The sequence below is a fragment of the Echinops telfairi genome, unplaced genomic scaffold (genome assembly GCF_000313985.2).
Source record: "Echinops telfairi isolate 266 unplaced genomic scaffold, ASM31398v2 ScPeMD7_7468;HRSCAF=8506_0, whole genome shotgun sequence".
Classification (NCBI taxonomy): Eukaryota; Metazoa; Chordata; class Mammalia; order Afrosoricida; family Tenrecidae; genus Echinops; species Echinops telfairi.
In genome coordinates, this window is record NW_022111369.1 from 69,640,963 (window position 1) to 69,663,164 (window position 22,202).

The 22,202-nt window shown below is 38.8% G+C and overlaps 1 pseudogene; it reads left to right on the forward strand.

Annotated features, from left to right (window-relative positions):
- Nucleotides 1–279: 279 nt before the first annotated feature.
- The window catches only part of LOC101643615, a 40,976-nt pseudogene continuing 19,053 nt past the window's right edge, over nt 280–22,202 (forward strand).

Genomic DNA, 22,202 nt, shown 5'->3' on the forward strand with positions numbered 1-22,202 from the left:
TGGGGCTGAGAGCTCCATGTGCTGAAGAGCTTTGAGCAGTCAAGTCCATTTGCATATGCACACGTTTGAGCACAAATTTCTAATAAAATTAAAAAAAAAATGGAATTGAAGATGCCAAATCGACAATCTTCCCATCTTATTAAAAGGCCTTTACCTGTCATTTAACACAACTCTTGCTTTCTGGGTTTGGGTTGTTCTATATCATCATTCCAATGACTTCTCTCAGCTTTTCCAGCTAGCGGTCAAGGATTAGTTTTCATATCCCTCATCTATTTAACCATGGCTGTAGGAACAAGCTACTATGGAGAGCAAACGTGGCAGCAAGCTGGTCCACAGGTGGCGTCTTCCAGCTTGTGTTTTGTGGTGATGAGACGCTGGAGAGAGACCATAGGATGTGATTTGGCTTGCAAAATTCAGGTAGTCATAGTTGATTATTCTGCTTTATAAGGGATTTGAACTGCTAAATAATAATGCAAGAGGCTTCCTACAACTTTATTGAAGAGAAAGTGCCCTTAAAATAGCTCCAAGTATCTGGTTTTAAAACTGCATGCTTTAATTGTGCTATTTGTATAATAGACATATTTCTGCCTGTGATTTTAGACAGAGATGATAAGTTTTTTTCTTACTTATTCAACATACATTTATTAAGGTATTGTGTACTCGAAGGTGAAGATTCCTTAGGAAAACTTAAAATCAATCTCACAGTGATATCAAATGAATCCAGTTCTTTCTATTTGCTAGAATAAAATGTTCTGATCTTTAAACCATCTAAAGCTGTTCTTTATAGCAATTATGTGGTTTTTTTTCCCTTTCTAGAGTTACTTACAGATTTGAACTGCATCATGCAAACAACCTATGACTAGCAGTGGGGATTTCCCTGATTAGGTGTAGGGGTGAAATTCATGGCCACGGGATATAATAAAGGTGGTTGGTCTTCTGGAACTAATGCTAATACTGTGTTCCAACCAAATGAGCTCACCAACCTCAGACTTTACATAGATGTTCTTTGTTTAAAAGAGGTGCAAACTCTACAGAGTTATCACATTTCAACAGATTTGATAATTTATAACAATTAATAATTTTACGATTATCTAGGAAACAACTTTATTTGTCTTGTAGCTGTTCATCTGTACCTGCAAGTCAGAGATGGTTTTATATTTTGAGATTTAGGGCTCTGAGCTGTTTTCTTTTTTTCTTAGAATAAGCATGCTAAAAGTTAGAGTGAAGTGATCATCATGGCTGCTAAATATGTACTCGAACCTTTGCTGGCTGTGCAAATTAACTCCATTCTCCACAGTGATCAGAAGCAGCACTGTCTGACTGGGAGAGGTGGCGAGCCACATTTCCAGACTGCACAATCTAATTCCACCTTCTGTAAATGTTGATTAAGCTGAAAGAGGATCCCTTGCAAAGCTAATTCAATAGCACCGTCTCCTCTCCCTAACGGCTGGAGGATGATCTCACCATCACATGAGGCCATTAGTTTTCCCTGTAGCAAAACCCACCATCTGGCCATCTGGTCGGACTCTACTGATTGGCCCAGCAAATTTTCTGACACCTTAACTCCTTTGGTGGTGAGTGTGAGAAGTGAAAGCAAGGAGGAGGCAGCTGGGCAACATATGACTGCCGTTATCTCTTGGGGGAGCCAGGTGAACTATAAGTGCTGCCTGATAGAAGTAGGGCCTGCCTGGCACTGATTATATATTGTCCAGCATTCCTCACAGATGACCTGGCCATTTACAGTCAACACAAGGTGGGGGACAGATTTAAAACAAAACAAACAAAAACCCCTCTTCTCTTTTTACCCTGTGATTTGACTTTTATTCCTGTCATTAGACAGCTGATTTAGGAAAATCGCTGAAGCATTGCTTTGATTAGCCATGGATGAAGCATTTTTGAAATAAAATCTTGAACCAAATCTAAGTTTGGACCATCGATGTTATCAGTGTCAGTTCCGATGATGGCTGTTGCTAGCCTCTCCTGACATTGTAGGATTATAAGTCTCACTGAATCATTGGGAAGAGAGGGCAACATTTGATATGGTTTGGTTTTTTTGTTGTTAAATCCACGCAGGGTTAATTACTGCTAATTATGCAGCTGCTTTCTGCTGCTGTTCTATCCGGTTCTCATCAGAACACAAGGGAAGGATGAGGCGGGGAGGGCCCAGAAAAAGTAAAATTCTAACAGACCAGCTTCTCATAGTCTACATGCAAGAAAGAGAAGCTGCTTGCTCACTTCTATCTTACATTGTTTTATATTATGTCCCGACAACACAACAGAGTCAGTTAGCAATAATAATAACAACAGTTATCAATAGATGAGAGAGCTCAGTATGGCCACTGCAGAGTGTAAAGTTTCCATCTTATTTCTAAAGGGAGTAAAATAGCAAGTACAATGATTGAGGACAAGAAAAGGAAAGAAAGAATGTTGAAGATGCATGGGCATAGCAGACTCCTCAGCTGGGCCCCAGCTGGTGCTTACGAGGCACATTAACAAAGCAGGGACACTGTCTGATGCTCTACAGTTCTGGTTTTCCATGCCCTGTAGTGCTTTTGCTGACATTAATTGACAGAAGTTGTAAGTTTTACTTGTTTGGCAAAATCTTAGGTGCTCCAATTTTTTTGTATTAGATATTTATTTCTATAACTTTGCATATTAAGTGGGTGAGAAAGTTTATCCAAACGAAGTACCATTAATTACTGAATCTAGTATAATTGAGCACTTAAAAAGCACTCTTGAATTTTAAAACATCAATTCACAACAAGAGGAGGGGAAAAGGATGTATAGATAAAGACATCAATAGGCCTTTAAATAGATTACCTCTCCCTCTGTTGCTATCCTGTGGTGGTTAAGTGTGCTGTTGGGATGCTGGAAGCTATGCCGCTGGTATTTCGAATATCAGCACGGTCATCCATGGTGGGCAGTGAAGTTTTAAGACTAGGAGGGTCTATGAATGAAGGCCAGGTGATCCATCCTCAAGACTCTATGGATCACGACAGAATATTGTCTAGGAAGATGAAGTCTCTATGTTGGAAGACACTAGTGGCAGGAACAGTGGATGTGAGCATATCAACAATTATGAAGATGGGCAAAACTGATAAGGATTTGATCTGTAGTACACAGGATTGCTTGCCACACAAGTAAAACCATTCACAACACACGTATTGGGGGTCGGGGTGTGGTAGGTAGGGTAACGAGGTTTTGGAATCAGTTGGCAGAATCCCTCCTAACTCTTCACACTTTCCTCACTCTAAGTGTATACCAATAGGGCTCAGGCTCTAGATTCAGTCAGTTCCCATGCTACAGGTCTGTAATGGGATGGACCCAGTGGTGGGATTCCGCTGGTTCACCATAAATTTTGTTGAATTCAGTGGATTGATTGTTAAGGGGGCATTTGTAATTAGGGGCCTCTGTAAGGTGGGCGACTGGGCAGCCACCCAATGTGGAAATCACAAATTTACATTTCGTACTCGTTTTTTATCGCTTATCTGTGCAACACGGTATTCTAAGTGTCCCTAGTAATGTTCACTCTGCCCCTAGGTATACAAAATTAGACACAATTATGCTTTTAATATTTATTTATTAATTTCATAATACTCATGATACTTTTTTATTTAATACTATATTTTTGTTACTTCAGTGAACAAACATATGAGGCAAAAAGAAAAAGTGGCAATCAACCAGAGGGTCACAAACTGTCATTCATTTCAGCTTTATGTTATGCACCAAATTCCTATGAGATATTATGAGTGAATTATGCCATTCATGAAAGTGTTTAAAGTACTAGAAATATTGCCAACAATTGCTATATGTTCAGCAGATGAGGAAAGGTATTTTTCAAAGATGAATATAATGTGTTCAGAAAAGTTTCCTATCAGTTTCCAATCTATCAAACACAGTGGCTAGTGTCCAACTGGCTTGCTCCAGAGGAAGGGGATCCTACCCTAGATGAAAGAAAGGAGGGTCAAGGCTCAATCACACAGCCCAGGAGACTTGAATAAAAGCAACGAGTATTGCAAATGAAGATGCCCATCAATACTCTATGGAACTATCTTAAACGGTAGTTTTATTGTTTTATGTCAGACATCATTTAATATTTGTAATTACTATTTTAACACTCTTAATAGAATCTAGTTTTGTGTACCTCTTTTATTGCTCTTCTTTAAGTGTTAACTGAATGAAATAATAAACTATTTTTCAGTATACTTTTAATACTTCAAACAGTCATTAGGGCAGCGAACTGATTGTTAAGTTATTTGAATCCCACCTTTAGATAAAACTGATTCAGTCTTGGGATTGTCCTGAACTAAAGTAATCTGTTCATGCAAAAGTTTGCCTAGCTGACCGCAATCTTTCTGGTCTCCCTGCTCCCAGTGCAGGAAGACTTAAGTAAGATACATCGCAGTGAAGGGAAGGTCATCATTGCTATGGCAGTGATGGAATATTTATGAGTTACACGACTGAAAGGTGTTCATAAACAAAGAGGTCACCATTCATAAACAAATGTAATGGCTGAAAAAGCGTGTCTTAGAAAGGAGTTGTGAATAGTGGATAGAAACTAAAGAATCATTATGGAGAAGTAAATTTTAACTAAGCCTTCACAGGAATGTTGACAATCCTAAATAGGAAAAATAATTTTCCTATGCATAAATAGATAAGCTCTAATAGAGTGCTGAGTATACGCTAATGGATTATGAGCTTTGAAGATTCACTATCTCTTTTATTCTTTTCCATTGTCCCTTTATATCAGAAGCATTGTTGACTCTGACCCATGGAAACGCCATGCGTGTCAGACTAGAACTGTACTCCCTCCATAGGGTTTGTGATGGCTGGTATTTGGGAGTAAATGACCCTTGCTTTCTCCTGAAGTGCCTCAGTGGATTCAAGCCTTCAGCTTCTTATTGGTAGCCAAATGTGTTCTGTTTGTATCTCCCAGGACCTCCAGTCTCATTTGACAGAGGAGGAAATTGAGACTCAGCTACATTCAGGCTCTGAATTAAATAGTATGAAAGTGGTAACATTTGGATTCCCTGTATTGGCCTTGGGAACCCAGTATCCCTTCTACTTGACCAGTGACCTCTGGAGAACAGCCAAAGAGAAGTAGTGTCAATGCTAGAAAGTGAGAGTCATATATGTACTTTACTCCAGGGTACACAATCCCTCCCATAACACCTGTTATCACCACTACTGTTGTCTCTTCATCCTTGATTTTGGCCACAGAGGAAGCCATAGAAAGATATTCTTGTATCTCTGAGTTCCCCCGGGTAGACACTGACTGATTATACATTGATTCATGCTCTATCATTCTCTTTCCAGTGAGCAGCTAGTCTTCCTCTCAGCTTTCACCTTCAAACGTCTGCACAACGTAGCCCTGGCAGGTCTGCTGATCCATTGGCAGACAAAGGTGGGGGTGGGGGGTGGGGGGGTGATGAGAAGTGAAATGCTGACACAATATTCATATTAGGTAAATCTTTCCCCAGCTAGTACTTTCTATCCTGGGATCATTTTGCGAACACAGATTTTTTTTTTAGAAAGCAATTGATCTGAACATCTGGGGGCTCATACACTGACATTAGCTCCTTCTAATTGCTTTAATGTGGTTCCATTCTGATTTCATGCAAACAGTGCAATCTTCACGCACAAACTATTGATTAATTACACATTTAGGGCATCAGAGAGTATCAGTTGAGTATATTTGTGGTTCCCTAGATTTTCTTCCTTATTTTCCCCATTTGAACTTTTCCTTGTTCTTTCACTTCTCCTTACAATTGCTATTCCAATTAGTTCCTAAAGCATTCCCTTTATAAATAGAAAATCAGAATTGTGCCTTACCATTTATTTGTTAGCTTGCATTGGGATTTGGGAGAGTGGCTGGTGTGAATGATGACTCATAGGAACATTGTTTTTTCTTCTGTACTGAATAGTCTCATTGAAACACATTCAAATATGAGAACAGTGTTTATAAATACCCTCGCCTGTTGGGTTAGCAGATTGTTTACACGTGGGCACATGTGTGTGACTGGTTACTGCTGGGCCGCAAGCGCCTCCAGGAGAGGTTCTGTTGTTATGTATGTTATAGAATTTCAAATAAGGGAAGAACAACAGCTGTAATGGGCCCAATCCAATGATGGCAAAAGGTGAATAAAATTGCTCCCTCTGGGAAGTGAAATGCTCATTTAGTGGAGGGAAATTATCATTTCCAAGTAGAGCATTTGGCTTCCCGAGTGTGAAAGTAGCAGCACACCTCGGGCTATAATAGTACCCTGTCCCTTCTGAGAGCTGGGCTCTTTCCCCCTAAATTTATCTTTACACCATCCATGTGGAGTGGGAGGCTCAGGTGTTATTGTCCATCTCTTATGGGCACAGAAACTGAGAGGCTGAAATATTCAGTGTTTTGTCCTTGTGAGTCCAGAAATCAATCTCAAGATCAGAATTCCTTCTCTGTGACACTATTGATCACTATTGATCATTTAGGCTGGATGAGTCTTTTGTTTTGGGGGCTGTTGTGTGATCTGTAAAATTTTTGGAATATACTTGGTCTCTAACCACTAGAAGCCAATAGCAACCATTGCTTCCCCAATTGTGACAACCAAAAGTGTTTTCTGACATTACCAAATGTTCTCTGAAAGACAGTCACTTCCTGTCAAGAACTACTACTGATTTAGTCTGGTCCACATAGGTTCTATCTCTCTCTGACTGCTATTGAGTCCATGTTGACTCATAGTGAGCTCTGGTGGGTTTCTGAAACTGTTGAAGGGAGTGGAAAAGCCAGTCTTTCTACAGCAGAACCAGTAGTGTCTTTGAACTGCCAACCATGAGGATCACAGTCCAACATGTAACCACTACACCACCAGGCCTTCTCTTCAGAGCTAGGATCTACAGGATTCTTCAAGCTATAGAAAACTGTAATGATAATTTATAAATTATCAAGGGTTTGTGAAGAAGGGAGGGGAAAATGAGGAGCTGATATCATGGCTCAAGTAGAAAGAAAATGTTTTCAAAATGATGATGGTAACATATGTACAAATGTGCTTGACACAATGGATGCATGTATGGATTGTGATGAGTTGTACGTGCCCCCAATAAAATGATTTTTAAAAAAAAGAAGAAAGAAAACTGTGTGTAAAATCTGATATCACCTAAATTTGCCTTTTACATCTCTGGTTTGCTCTAATTGAAATAATAGTATTTATGTATTTACCACTAGGGAAAGGGTTTTATATATATTAACTTATTTAATTTTCACAGGAATTTTATTGTAAGCCTATTTTACACATAGTATTGCAGAGTCTCAGGAAAGGTGACTCATTTGACCACATTTATACAATTAGCAAACAAGGTCTTTCTTATAGATACGTATTCAGTCTAGTGCACAGGACCTTGTATCAAGAAAATTCTTACATGTAGCTCAATGTTCTTCTTTTCCTGTTTTGATTTTTAATCCATTTTGAATAAAGAGTCCTACAATTTTATGGTGCACCAGCCCCCACAGATTATGTAGCTAATACTGTGAGGAAGTGAAGGGAAGGGGCCAGGAGTATGTGCTAATCCTCTTCATTGTACTCTCATCCTTTCACTTGCTCATTCACTCACTTACTCATGCCACAAATTGCACTGTGAGTTTATTTTGAGCCAGGCAGTTGGCTTTGCAATGAGGAAACAATAGAGACACAACAGATGCTGTCTCTTCTCTCAGGAGGGATACAGACCAATAAAGAGGCATTTTCAATTCAGCATGATGTGTTATGATAGGAAAGAGCTGGTTGCTAGGGGAGCATACAGGAGGACACTTGGCAAAGTCTCAGGGGATTCAAAAAGGTTTGCAGGCTGACGTATAAGGGCTGAGTATGAGTTACATAAGCAAAACCTGGAGGACTAGTCAAAAAATGGCAAATCTAAAATGTTAGGGAAAGGAATTAAACATAGCTTACTGAGAATGGGGTGTTAGATTAGGCAGCTTATACTTTTATATTGCAGGAATGACATCAAACCCTCAGTAGGTTATTATTTTTCACTCCTGTTGCACATCAGCTGCTACCGGAAGGTGCCTCTGCTCAATGAATCTTTATTTTAGGACCAAGGTTGGAGGATTCCTGAGTGGGACATGCCATTCTCAGAGGGAAAAGAGAGAAGTGACTGAACTATACAAAGGTGAATTCCATGAATTCCTATCCCATTAGTGAAAGTAAGTCATGTGTTTCAGTCTTTCATGGATGGGCCCGAGAAATATTTTCCCTTAGGGAAACACTCCATGTCACAGGGATGTTATAATCTTAAAGGGAGGGCAGTGATTAATTAGTAATAAAAATATATGCTACCAGGTAAGAGAGAGAAAAAGGGATTCTAAGAGTAAAGGCTTGAAAAATATGCAAGGATTGGTTATGCAAAGTGTTTATCAGCTATCAGTTGCCATTAGATCAATTACAACTCTTGGTAAACTCATGTATGTCAGAGGAGATGAGAAATCTATCAGATCAGTAGGAAGATTTCTTGCCTCTGGCTTGGCTCCAACAGCCAACATTTCTGTTGCCTGTTGACTATTTGCACCAACCAGGAACTCCATAAAAAAAAGTCTTATCATAGTGAATGAGGGGGTGGTGGTGCAGAGTGGAGATCCAAAGCCCATTTTTAGGCCACTGGACAACCTCTTACAGAAGGGTCTCAGGGAGGAGACAAGCCAGTCAGGGTGTGATGGAGCAACGATGAAACATACAACTTTCCTCTAGTTCCTAAATGCTTCCTCCTTCTCCACTATCATGATCCCAATTCTACTTACAAATCAGGCTAGACCAGAGGATGTACACTGGTACAGATAGTAACGGGAAACTCAGGGAATTCAGGGCTGATAATCCCTTCAGGACCAGTGGTGTGAGTGGCGATACTGGGAGGGTAGAGGGAGGTTGGGTTGGAAAGGGGGAACTGATTACAAGGATCTACATGTGACCTCCTCCCTGGGGGATGGACAAGAGAAAATTAGGTGAAGAGAGATGTCAGACAGGGCAAAATATGACAAAATAATAATTTATAAATTATCAAGGATTCCTGGGGAAGGGGAGAGAGGGGATGGAAGGGAACAAATGAGGAGCTGATGTCAGGGGCTTAGGTGGAGAGCAAATGTTTTGAGAATGATGAGGACAATGAATGAACAAATGTGCTTTACACAATTGATGTATGTATGGATTGTGATGAGTTGTATGAGCCCCCAATAAAACAATTAAAAAGAAAAAAAGTCTTAGAGATCATATTAAATAATTTATCTCCCCCCTGAATTTTGAGAATATCTCAAGAACAAATTTCACTCATTGAACACCGATGACAAGCTGTGTGAGACGACATAAAGAAAAGCATACACAAGAAAAGCAAACATTCATGAAAAAGACCAAGTGGATATCAAAAGAGATTCTTGGTAACAGTCTTGACAGTAAAGTAGTTAAAGCAACTGAAAAAAGTAAGGGAATAAAAGAGATAAACATAAATTTTCAAACGGTAGCTCGAGAAGACAAAGTAAAATATTTATAATGAAATGTGCAAAGAATTGGAGTGTGGAAGCCAAAATGCTCTTAGCATATCTCCAACTGGAAGAACTGAAGAAAAAGCAATCAACCCTTGAGTTGTCATACAGAAGGGAATTATAGGTAAAATATTAAATTATTCAGGAAGCATCAAAAGAAGATGGAAGGAATACAGTCACTGTACCCGAAAGAACTAGTTGATATTCAACCATTTCAAGAGGTAGCATATAATCAAGAACCAGTGGAACTGAAGGAAGAAGTCAAGCTGCATTGAAAGCATTAATGGACAAAAAAAAAGGATCCAGGAATTGATGGAATATCAATGGAAATATTTCAACAAGCAGAGGAAATACTGGAAGGAAGCATCCACTCATCTAGACCAAGAATGTGAGAAGAGAGCTACCTGACCCAATGATTAGAAGACTCATATTTGTGCTCAGTTGATGGTAGTGTAGATTTTTGCTTTCAGCAGACCATATCCCCAAGAAAACAAAGAGTTGTGATTCTGTTCCCATTCTCTGTTAAGTGAAAAGTCAGGATATATCCCACTTTAATCCTGTAACAGAGAATGCTCTCCAAACGAGGGTTATCCTTACAGACCGAGTTTGGGAGTTACAATACATCACAAAAGAGATTGTGGCTAGAAGGACATATTAATTGATTCTATCTCAATTGGGGTGTCTCATCTTACATAGTTTTACTTTACTCACTTGAAGTCATTCTCTAATGTTATTGTTTGATATCTTTGAGTCATCTCCAAGTCGCCATGTTCCTATGTATAGCAAACTGAAAGATTGCCTGGTTCTGGACCATCCTCAAAACAGTAGAATATTTGAGTCTATTATTGCAGTTACTGTATGAATTTATCTCATTGACAGTCTCTTTTTATCTGACCTTCTTTACGAAGTGTGATGTTCTTGTCCAGAAACTGGTCCGTCCTGGTAATATTTTACAAGGAAGAAAAGAAAAAACCTTGCCATGCTCACTTGTAAGGAGTGTTCTGGCTGTACTTCTTCCATGAAAGATTTTTATTTTTTTATTTTATAAAAGTACATGTTCTATTTGATACCTTTCACCAAAACCACAATTCAACTGTGTCAATTTTTCTTTGGTCTTCCTTTCGACATTGTTCAGCTTTCGAGCACACATTAGTCATCAAAGTGGCATCTTTGCTTTTGATTGCTTTAAAGACATCCTTAAGGTAGTGGGGAGATGAGTCACTTAGGGGTTCAGTATAGCAATAATGAAACCCACAACCTTCCTCTAGTTCTTAAACGCTTCCTCCCCCCAACTACCATGACCCCAATTCTGCCTTGCAGACCTGGTTAGACCAGACAATGCACAGCGGTACAGATGGGAATTGGAAACACAGGGAATCTAGGACAGATGAACCTCTCAGGACCAGGGGTGACAGTGGCGATACCAGGAGGGAAAGGGGGTGTAGAAAGGGGGAATTGATCACAGGGAGCTACATATATCCTCCTCTCTGGGGGACGGGCAGCAGAGGGGTGGGTGAAGGGAGACACCGGGCAGTGTAATATAAGATATAATAATAATTTATAAATTATCAAGGGTTCATAGGGGAGGGGGGAGGAGGAAGGGAGAGGGAGGGGAAAAAGGAAAATGAGCTGATTCCGGGAACCCAAGAGGAAAGCGAATTTTGGGAATAATGAGGGCAACAAATGTATAGATGTGCTTTACACAATTGATCTATGTATTGTGATGAATTGTATGAGCCCCAATAAATTGATTAAAAATAATAATAAAGACATCCTTAAAAAAATAAAGCCATCCCTTTCAAGTGATTTACCCAATGAAATGTCAATTTATTTCTGGAGAGCTACTTCCATTGGCATGGATTATTAATTCAAGAGAGTTAAAAGAAATGATTGACCACTTTAATTGTTTATCATTTATCATGGTGTTGTATATTGGTCAAATTACTGATCTAATTGTAAATACTTTTATTTTCTTTATGTTGATTTATCAGCCACAGTGAAGGCTGTATGTGGTCTTTGATCTTCATCAATAAGAGTTTAAAGTTATCTTCTTCACAACGTCAGTAAGGTGTGTCATGTGCATATTGCAGGGTGTTAGTGATGTTTTCCTCTAGTCCTACTAGTTAGTGATACTGATTAAAATCAATTCATAATTATTTATGGAGTGCATTCTACATTTTTAGAACTGTGGTAATTGTTACTTTTGTGTCTTCAAAACATAATTGGGACTGAAGAGAGTCAGTCTAATAAAACAGAAAAATTGAGGATGTTGACCTTGATAGCTACACATTTGATTCCTGAATCATTTGAATTTAGGAACGTTTATAAAGTCTTTGCTATATATTTACTAGTTTATTGTTAAGAACATACACAGTAAAACACATTATTTAGCAGTTTCTATGGTGCATTGATGACATTATTCAGGTGGTGCAGCTATTTTTAGCCTCTTTTTGAATCGTTCCTCTACTATTTACATAAATGCACTGCTCCTTAGGTTTTCTATCTAAACGTCTGAGGTGATTTTCTCAATATGATCTCATCTGGATGGATCTGGAAAGAGCACAATGGTCAGGGGATACATTTTTGAGCAAATGTATCTTAAAACTATCATTTTTAAGAAGACATCAAGAGATATTTTGGTTTACAGTTTAAAAATTATCCCAGGGTAATATCTTCAGAGATTCATTCAGCCTCCCTGGCTCCAGAAAGGTTAGAACCCATGAGACTTTTGCAAGTTGATTTGATATGTATCCCTTTTTGATTAGGATTCTTCTACAGAATCTGTGATTAACAAAATATCGAGTCATGGCAGCAGAGCACCATTCTTTGTTTTTTCCTGATCTCACAGCAAAGAGGCAGTTGTTCATGGAGGGACTCAGTGAAAAAGTTCAGATTTTATTTCATCAGATACAGAAAAATACTAAAACAAACAATAATGATCACAAATAACAAAGTAAAACAGATAAAAACCTCAATCAAAAAGAAACAGAAATTATTTAAAAACTAGAACAAATTTAGATGGATTGCAAGGGAAATCAAATGATAGGGTGCTGAGTTTTCACTGAATTGCATCTGCAACAATCCACTTTCCCATTCATTCTGCGTGTTAGCAAGGCTATGCACCTCCTGACCCGTGGTCAGAGGGAAGTCACCAAATCTTAATTCCTGTGTCTTTCCCTTCACTTTCTTTTTTCAACTTAAGCAACTATAAAATGTGTTCAAAAGGGAGATCAGGTGATAAGATATTACATTTTGGCCTAGCTATATATGCCCTAATTGTCTTTATAATGCTCTTTTTATGATCACAAGGCTAGTCAAAGCCCTCACCTATGACTGGAGGGGATACACCAGAGGCTTAATCCTGGTCATTATCACTTCTGGGGAGCCTTCTTTTATATGTCATCCAAGATTGAATTGTTCTTTATTCTGGCAGTCCATAATATAGTCAATATTTTTTTGCCAACACCATAATTCAAATGCATCACTTCTTCTCCCATAATCTTTATTCATCACCCAGATTTTGCTTACACATGAGGCAATAAAAGTACCATTCAGGGGGGAGGGGTAAAATGAGCAAATGATAATGAGTGCTAAAGTACAGGGCAAATGTTTTGAGATTGATGAGGGCAACAGGTGTACATATGTGCTTGACTCAATGGATGTATGCATGGAGTGTGATAAGAATTGTACGAGCCCTCAATAAAATAATAATAAAAAAGTACCATTCAGTCAGATGTAAAATGCCATCCAGATTTTGCATGCATACAACGTAAAAGAACACACCATTGCTTAATCTTCCAAGTGCTATCTCCACTCTTTACCATTTCAAATATGTCTCTTGCTGAGATTTGCTATGTGCCATGCATGATTTGATTTTTGTTGACAGCTGCCTTTCTCGAGTGTTACTTGTGGATCCAAGTCAAGTAAATCCTTGGTGACACCAACCTTTTCTATGTTTATCATGGTCTTCGTTATTGGTCCAGTTGTGATGATTTTTGTTTTCTTTAAATTGATGTGTAATCTATACTGAAGGCTACATTTTTTGATTTCCATCATAAGTGCTTCAAGTCCTCTTCATTTCCAGCAAGCAAGGTTGTGTCATCTGCATATCAAAAGATTTTAATGAGTTCTGATTCCACTTTCTCCTTCATATAGTCAATCTTCTCAGATTATTTGGTCAGCATCAAGAGCGGATAAGGATAAAATCCTGATGCACATCTTTTCTGGTTGTAGACTATGTGGCATCCTCTGGTTCTCTTATAATGACTGCCTCTTGGTCTAGGTAGAAGTTTCCCATGAATACAACAAAGTGTTCTGAAATTCCAATTCTTCATAATGTTGTACATAGTTTATGATGTACACAGCCACCTTACTATGCATAGTCATCAAATTCAAGTAACTATCTTTCTGGCATTATCTGCTTTCAGTCAAATTTCATTTAAACCACAACATAGATAGTCCTGGTTCTGTGTACTCTTCTGAAACTAGCTTGATTTTCAGGATGTTTCCTGCTATATAATACTGCAACTCTTTTTAAATTGTCTTGAGGAAAACTTTACTTCATTCTTATATACTGTTACTTTTTGATAATGTTTTCATTCCGCTATGCAGGCATATGACTCTATGCAAGCACACTCTCTCCTTCATGAAGTTGATGTGGACTCATAGCAAGGCTATAGGACAGGGTAGATCTGCCCCTGTGGGTTTCCAAGACTATAACTCTTTTTTTCTCATCCCCTAATAGTTTTATTGGAATATAATTCACCTATCATACAATTCAATAGTTCAATCACCTCGAGATAAGTTGTATAATCATCATCACAATCATTTTAAAACATTTTCTTCATTCTTGTACTCAAGAATGCAGGGGGTTGGTGATAGGGCAAATCTCTCAATACTATTCATTCCCAGCAGCAGAATGATGTCTACCAGATTAATGCCTGTCAGAATGAAGCAAGGACGGCATTAAAATAGTAAGTATATGGTAGTTCCAGGCCAGCATTCATTGGGCACTCTCAAGGCAAAAGATTTGAACTCTTTATGGGAATAGATAGCCCCATATTTCTCCCTTGGAGTAGGTAGACATTTCAAACTGAACTGACTTTGCAGTTATTAGCCCAATCCATCATCACTGCATCACCAGGCCCCCTTACGATTATCTGCAGAGGAATAGGTAAAATGTTCAGATGTAAATGGCAAGACTGGAAAGTCAAGATTTCCCCAGGATTCCTCTGGAGAAATCCTGATGATCTGAAACATCATCCATTGCAAACCCTCTCCTCTGGGGTACATGGATTCCCATGAGTCAGAATTTACTCTATTTCTGGAAATTAAAACAAAAAATCTCCCTTTTAAAATAAAGCCCCGGCCCCGCCCCATATAATCACTTATGTGATCATAAGTTTTAAAAACGGTGGTAAAGTGAAATTTATTAATTTGACTTTTATATCTACATCTTTGTAACTCCCATCAAATGATTGGGTGGGACTACACAAACAGAGCAAGTGAAACACTAAGAGGGAATTGGCTAGTTCAGTTGTCATTCCTCTGGCTATAAGAGAGCTCCCCCCAAAATGGGAACAGAGAGAATACCTAGGAACAGAAAGGAAGAGGTGCCACCAAGCACGTTGGAGATTCCTGCCTAAAGTGGCAAAGAAAGACCTGCTAAAGCGACCGTGAAACCGAGCAGAGGAGCAACACAGAAATCGGGAGACTGTGATGTAGAGCAGTTGGCTAGCTTCCTGAAACATGGAGCCCAGAGGCCAAGAGACCACGTGGCTGAAAGCCTGACCCCATAGAGGGAGACTTGACTGATGTCTGAGGAAAGGCAGTGCTGTGGACAAAAGCCTATGTCCTTAATTGTCCTGATCCTGGATTGTGGTAACCTGTTAACTTCTCTTATAAACTCCCACAATTGTGAGTATTGTTTGTGAGTTCTCGGGGGCCCTTGGAACAGCTGATGGAACTCAGCAGAGAAGTAGAATGCCCTGAGGTGAAGAGTTGCTATGAGGACAAGATAAAAGAAGGATAGAGGGTGGAGGCATGGCTGACCTCTGCTTATGACAATGAACCTTGGGATTTTGTAGAGATAGCTGATCTTTTTCTGCTGTAAAGACACAGGAGGTCAGATGAGTACCTTGTGCCATTTACTCAATTAGATTGTCCATTGTGTTAGACAACCAAGTTTTCAGTGTAAAATGCTAGCCTGTGAGCTTGAGCAAACTTGATACACTTTTTATAATTATGTCTAAGTTAAAAATAAATATACTTTGTGTGAGGATATAAAGTCTTCTACAATGATCAATAATTATCAATTCACCTTTGTCACAGGTTTGATCAATTGTACACTGAAGAAGTTGGAAAAATTCTTCAATTTGTTTATCACTAGCTTTAATGGTGGTGCTAAAAATTGAATAATATTTGTATTGATTTGAATTCCTAGTATATTACAATCCAATCACATATCTCATTGTATTTCAAGATAGATATTTTAATGGTGAATGCAACATTGTTCTTCTTGAAGTTGTCATTCCCAGGATAGTAAACTGTATGATTGTCTGATTCAAGATGGCCAATACCAGTCCATTTAAGCTCACTAATGCATAGCCTATCAATCTTTATGTATTCTATTTCATTTTTGATGACTTTCAATTTTCCTAGACTCATAGTTTGTCTATTCTAAGTTATAGTAATTAATAAATATTTCAACTATTATTTCTCATTTTAGTTATGCCCCATCATTAAATGAAGGTCCTGAAGGTCTTCCTCCATCTATGTTATGGTCAACCTACTTTGAGAAGGAGAATCTCGTCCTCAATGATATTTGGAATGTCTTCGGACCTAACAGGCTCATTTTCTGGCATTAATCTGACAATATTCTCTGCTAGTCATGAGGGTGTTAGTATCTAAGAATGTTCCACTGCTTTGCATAAAGATTTTTGGTGGCAATTTGTTCAAAATGGACAGCTTATTCTTTCTTCATGGTCTGTTCTTAGTTGAAGCTCTGCTGAAACCTATTCATTTTGGGTGACCTACTCATAGTTGAAATCCCAGTGAGAGAGCCTCCAGCATCACAGGAGCAGGCAGGCCACTCCAGTATGACAAACTGACAGACAAGTGGTGGCCCAGGTATGATAGTTAGGTTTTATGTCAACTTGGCTGAGATGGGATTCTCCCATGATAATATGTAATATAATGTAATCAACTCCATGAGTCAGTGGACAGCCAAGCTATTATAAAAGACTAAAGTGGAGTAAAAATATATAGAAACTCACTGCAATGGAGTTCCATGGACTCAAAGCATCCCTATGGGGCAGAATAGAATTGCTCATGGGTATATGGGACTGTGATTCTTTATATAAATGAAGAAATCATCTTTGTACCACGGAGTAGCTTATAGTTTCTAACAGCTGACTTTTCAGTTAACAGCCCAATGTGTAATGCATTATATGCCACTAGGGCTTCTGGAAGGTGGAGTGCAATCTTCATAATCTAGTCACAGCCTGGATATAATGGAAGTGAAGTTTCATAAGCAGTGTGGTCTACTCTTACTATAATTTGACTTTGTATGGAAGCTAGCTCTCTTCTTTTTGCTAGTCTGGATCCTGTATCTAGCCAATCAACCTTTCAACCCCGAGAGCTATCAGCCGCCAGTCACATTGCCTGCCGACTTTGGATTCATGCAACATTTCAGCCACACACCTGACTTTGCTGACCTTACAGTCATCTACTTCTGCCTCCACCAACCTGTCCTCTTCTTGCTTCCTTGTTCATTGGCTTAGGTGCTGTGCAAGTTGGGAAAACCTCCAGTTAAAATATGATCCACAGGGTGAACCAGACTGGACTGAACAGCTTCTATAACTGTATGCAACTTTCTGGATATAAATTATAAATATATAAAATTATACATGTATAAATATAAACTTTGCTTCTCTACATTATCCAGACTGCATGAGCTGAATAATGGTATTATTGATGACCACACAGGCAAATTACTTGAATTAGGCTTCGGCTGAAATACTGATTCATCTGTCCTCTATTGTTCCCCAAACTGGTGATGCTTTGAGTAAGCATTGAACTGGTAAGATCATTGATTCCAACCCACCAGCTGATGGAAAAAGAGAGAACTTTCTGTTCCTATAAAGATTCACTACCTTGGAGACCCTATACAGGGGTCACCTCAATGACAGTGGATTTGATTCCAGAAACACCTTTATGAGCATTGATTATGGGCTTCACAAACAGTCTGGAATCACCAAACCCAAGGAAATTGATGGTCATAAATCCTTAACCTAATCTCATGACTTAATAAGTAGGGTTGGGATATTGACTACTGTGCACAAGTCATCAGTACATTATTAAAGATATTTATAGTTTGGTTTCAATTCCTGGAAAATTAGTCTTTTAGTGAATCCCATCTCTTAAGTATAAGCCATTTTAATAGAGGAATTAAGGTGATAAATGCTTTAGAACATTGCAAATAAAGTCCCTAGACAGTTCATTAATAGGTGAAACAAAATGTAGATTAAATGTAGAAGCAAAACTATTAGAACCCAATTCCATTAGCCATTGACAGGTTTTTACTTGCAAAGATTGATTTTGTGTGAACTGCTAAAATGACCCAACAAAGTATAATATTCATCAAATAGTGTTGAAATGGACTCACTAGCAGTGATTTTTTTTTTAATATATAGGATTATAAAAAGGAGTCCTTGGGGGTGCAATGGTTAAGTGCTTGGATGCCAACCAAAGGGTTGGGGTTCTGTGTCCACTAACTGTTCCACGGGTCCAAACATAACCATTGTGACAATGGCACAGACCGGGCAGTGTTTCTTTCTGTTGTATGTAGAGCCACTAGGAGTTGGAACTGACTTGATGGCCTCTTCCAACAACAGCAAACTGTTCCACTGGTGAAAGATGCAGCAGTGTGCTTCCTGAAAAATATTTCACTCTTGGAAACCCTATAGGTAGTTCTATTCTGTTCTATGGGATTTGAGGTAGTTATTTTTTGTGCCAACCTGGACGATAAACACATGTGAGGTTAATTGAAGGGGGTAGGGATAAATGGCTCAGTGAGCCTTGCCTTTCGAGTTCTCGGGTCTCTTGCTTTGTGATGATCTGACCAGGGTACAGCTGCCTTACCCAGTTCCCTGCTCCAGCTTGCAAGACTGACTTCCTGCAAGACATCCCCAAGGAGAAGCCACATGGACCTACCCCAATGCAGCCCTGGGTTCTGGAGCAGCCATGTGGAGACCCCTGCCGGCGCTGAGATGCTTACACATTCACTGACTTGACTTTCCTCCTGCAGTTGGCATCATAGCGTGTGTTTTGTGAGATGGAGGAGGACTTTGTGAATTGGTGTTGGGCATATGGGTTAATATTGGACTTGTGGGCTTGGATAGCACTGGGTTGGGATGTTTTCTTGATATGCACTTACTCTTTATATAAAACTCTCTCTTATACATGAGTTTCTGTGGATTTGTTTCTCTAAAGTACTCAGACTAACACCAGAATCAACTCATTGGGAATGAATTTGATTTAGTTTGTATCAACTCATTGGAAATAAGTTTAGTTTAATTTGATATTCCTGTAATAGTACTATAACACAACTATTTTGGCATCATAGAAGCTTGTTGTTATTGCATGTTTTGATTGCAGCATGAGGGGAAAATTTTAGGTAAATAGTAGATAATTATTCTTCCCTTTAATCCTGTTCCTTTCATGCCATCTTTCATGAGCACAACTTGTTTTTCAGAATATACATATAGTAAACGATGCACTTCCAAAGTGGTCAAATGATGGGGTAGGGGAGTATCAATCTTCCCTGGAAGATGCTTTAGACTAAGAAAACAATTTTCTATACTGACACATATTATGAGACACCACCCTTTGTCATCCCATGAAATATCCTTTCTCTTTTTTCTCTTTAGAACTTGCCCGCCTGTCCAATAGAAAGTAAAACAAAACAGAAAACCTTCTCCACTGCATTTAGAAAGATAAATCATTTTTCCTGGGACATGAGATGAATAAAAGTTGGCATTTTTTGTTGTCACTTTGGATGCAGAGGTCAAAGTTCATTATCTAACAGGCATCCAAATGGAATCAATCTCTCTCTCATAGATCCTGTCAGATGCACCTGAGCCTCATGGGGGTTTGTACATAATGGTTCATGGTCAAAGGCAGGGATGGATATTGGCACTCCAGAGGAGGCTATATTTTGCTGTCAATAGACAGAAGATTGCAGTGTCCTAGATAGGTAATCAGTTATCAAGCACCACAACCAGTTCACGTTTAAACATTAAGCAGGTGGGGCAGGAGACAAGTAAAATTTATCATGTTTACTAGGTATGCCAACAACAACCAAAGAACTACTTTATCCTTTTTAATCAAGTCTAATCTGCCCTTCTTGTTATCAGTTTTTGAAAAGACTGGAATTTTTTTTCTTTTTCTCCTTGGCAGATGTTTCGTGCATTCTCAAAAAATCAACCACCTGCAAGTCTGTAAGTTATAAATATGCTTTTAGAAATTTCTCCCATTCCCCTTTTACCTTTGATTAAATGAATGTGTCCACAAATCAGCCCTGAGGACATCGAGCTTTTATCCCACAGAGGGGAACAGTGGGAGAGAGAAAGCCAGTAAGCCTAAAGCAAACTTTCCTCTAAGATTAAACATTATGTGATTTGTTAAGACTTTTTCTACCTCACCATTAAAAATAAAGAAGAATGGCCTTTCCTTTTACTCCCTGATTAGAGGGCTTCACTGGATTTGTGGCAAATAAATTGACAAGTGAGGGCACTGATGACAAGAGACCGATAATTGATGGTGGCAGGTGGGGGCCTGGTGTACTGGCATGTCCTGTGGAGGGTGAGCCAAGGACATCTATCAATCAAATTGGTGACAGCAGCCAGGGAGACTTAATTGGAGATTCATTGAACCTTTAATGATGTGACCAAAAAAAAAATAAGGACACTTTAAAAGGTTCCTGGGCTGTTTCTTTTTCGTCATTTCAACAATGCTCACAGAACGAGTGGAAAGTGGATACAGCTCCAGGGTGGAACATTCTCTGTTTCCATCAAAGTTAATCACTTATTTTGAGAGGCAGAGTAATAAAAGTATTTACCACTGGCCCAATGTGGAATGAAATCTATACCTAGAGACATACATATCTGACTACCCTGTAGATTTTGTATGATCATTGATGTTTAGCCAGCACTGGGATACCCTGTGCTGAACACTAAATTACAGCTAGGTTGTTGATACAGTGTGCCAAAGAGTGGCTTCTAAAAATCACAAGTAAAGAACTCCTTTCTCTAAAAAAATTACTTCCCCCCCCTCATTTTTCTAATGAGTTCCCTGTACAAAAATAGTTTTATTTTAAAAAAATTGCTGTTGCTCCAAGGTTCAAAACAATTGTAGTTATCATTTGGGAAAGAAAATAGTTCTACAGACTATTTGCCTTGTAGGTGCCAACAATTTAGTAATGCTATCAGTGCTGGACACAATCAACAGCACAACTTTAGGGCATTCAGTGTAGACATTATTTGTGAAAAGATAAGTAGGATGGCATTGTCACTGAAAATGTTGTATTTTCATTTTTGTGAGCTTACACATTTGTGCATTGTAAATTAAAATTTTGATCATCTGTATGCAGTGCATAGTGGTTCATGATCAAAGGCTAAGTTTAAGATCAATGAGCATCTGTTGCCCTCAAGCTGATTTTGACTCAGGTTGGCCCCATGTGTCAGGATAGTTGCCACTCATAACATTTTCAAGGGTTAAACTCTCAACTAATAATCCAGCACTTAACTGTTGATGCCATCTCGGGAACACGTGCTATAACAGTTGGGTATAGGAAGAGAGTTCTTGGGTTGTCTATGGGAGAGATTTTGTACTTAATGCTGTTCAAATGTGGCAAAATGTAAGTCATCTCATAATCAGTTCTATATAGTGACCCTATGTACAAAAGAACAAATCACAGCCCAGTCTAACATCCTCACAATCACTCTTAGTTTGAGCCCACTGTTGCAGCGGGTGTATTAATCCATCTCATTGAGAGACTTTTTTATTTTCCAAGGACTCTATCAAACATATTGTCCTTTTCCAAGGATTGATTCTTCCTGATGCTTTATCCAAATTTTAGGAGATGAACTCGCACCACCCTTGTTTTCAAGAGCATTTTCATTATACTTCTTCCAACCTAAGTTAGTTTTTCTAGTGTTCCGTGATATATTTCCTTTCCTGTACATGAATCAAGAGACAGTTATGTGAAGAAGGGAAGCGTCACGATTTAACATCGGGAAAGGTAGGCTTCAATGTTTTCTTCTCTCACCGTACTTATTCCTCCTTTAACAATTCTGATACCAACTGCCCCCGATCCCCATCCAACATTATTTCTCAGAAGGTTTCCATAATTCATGGGAATAGCTCCAGAGAACACAGACCTTACTAACAATGATAGGATATATTAGGTAAGGTAAAATGTTACAATTCAGGATCAGAAATGCTCAGAACACAGTTCTTCTAATCAGGACAATCTCTGCTAAGCCATGCCATAGACACACCGTGTCTTTCTGGCTCTTGGGTTCACAGTAACAACTTCTTGGTCTCTGCTTTGCAGAGATCATGTTACAAAGAACTTATACAACTATTTATAGATGCCCCCAATGAACTCCACTTTGCATAAGCCTCAATC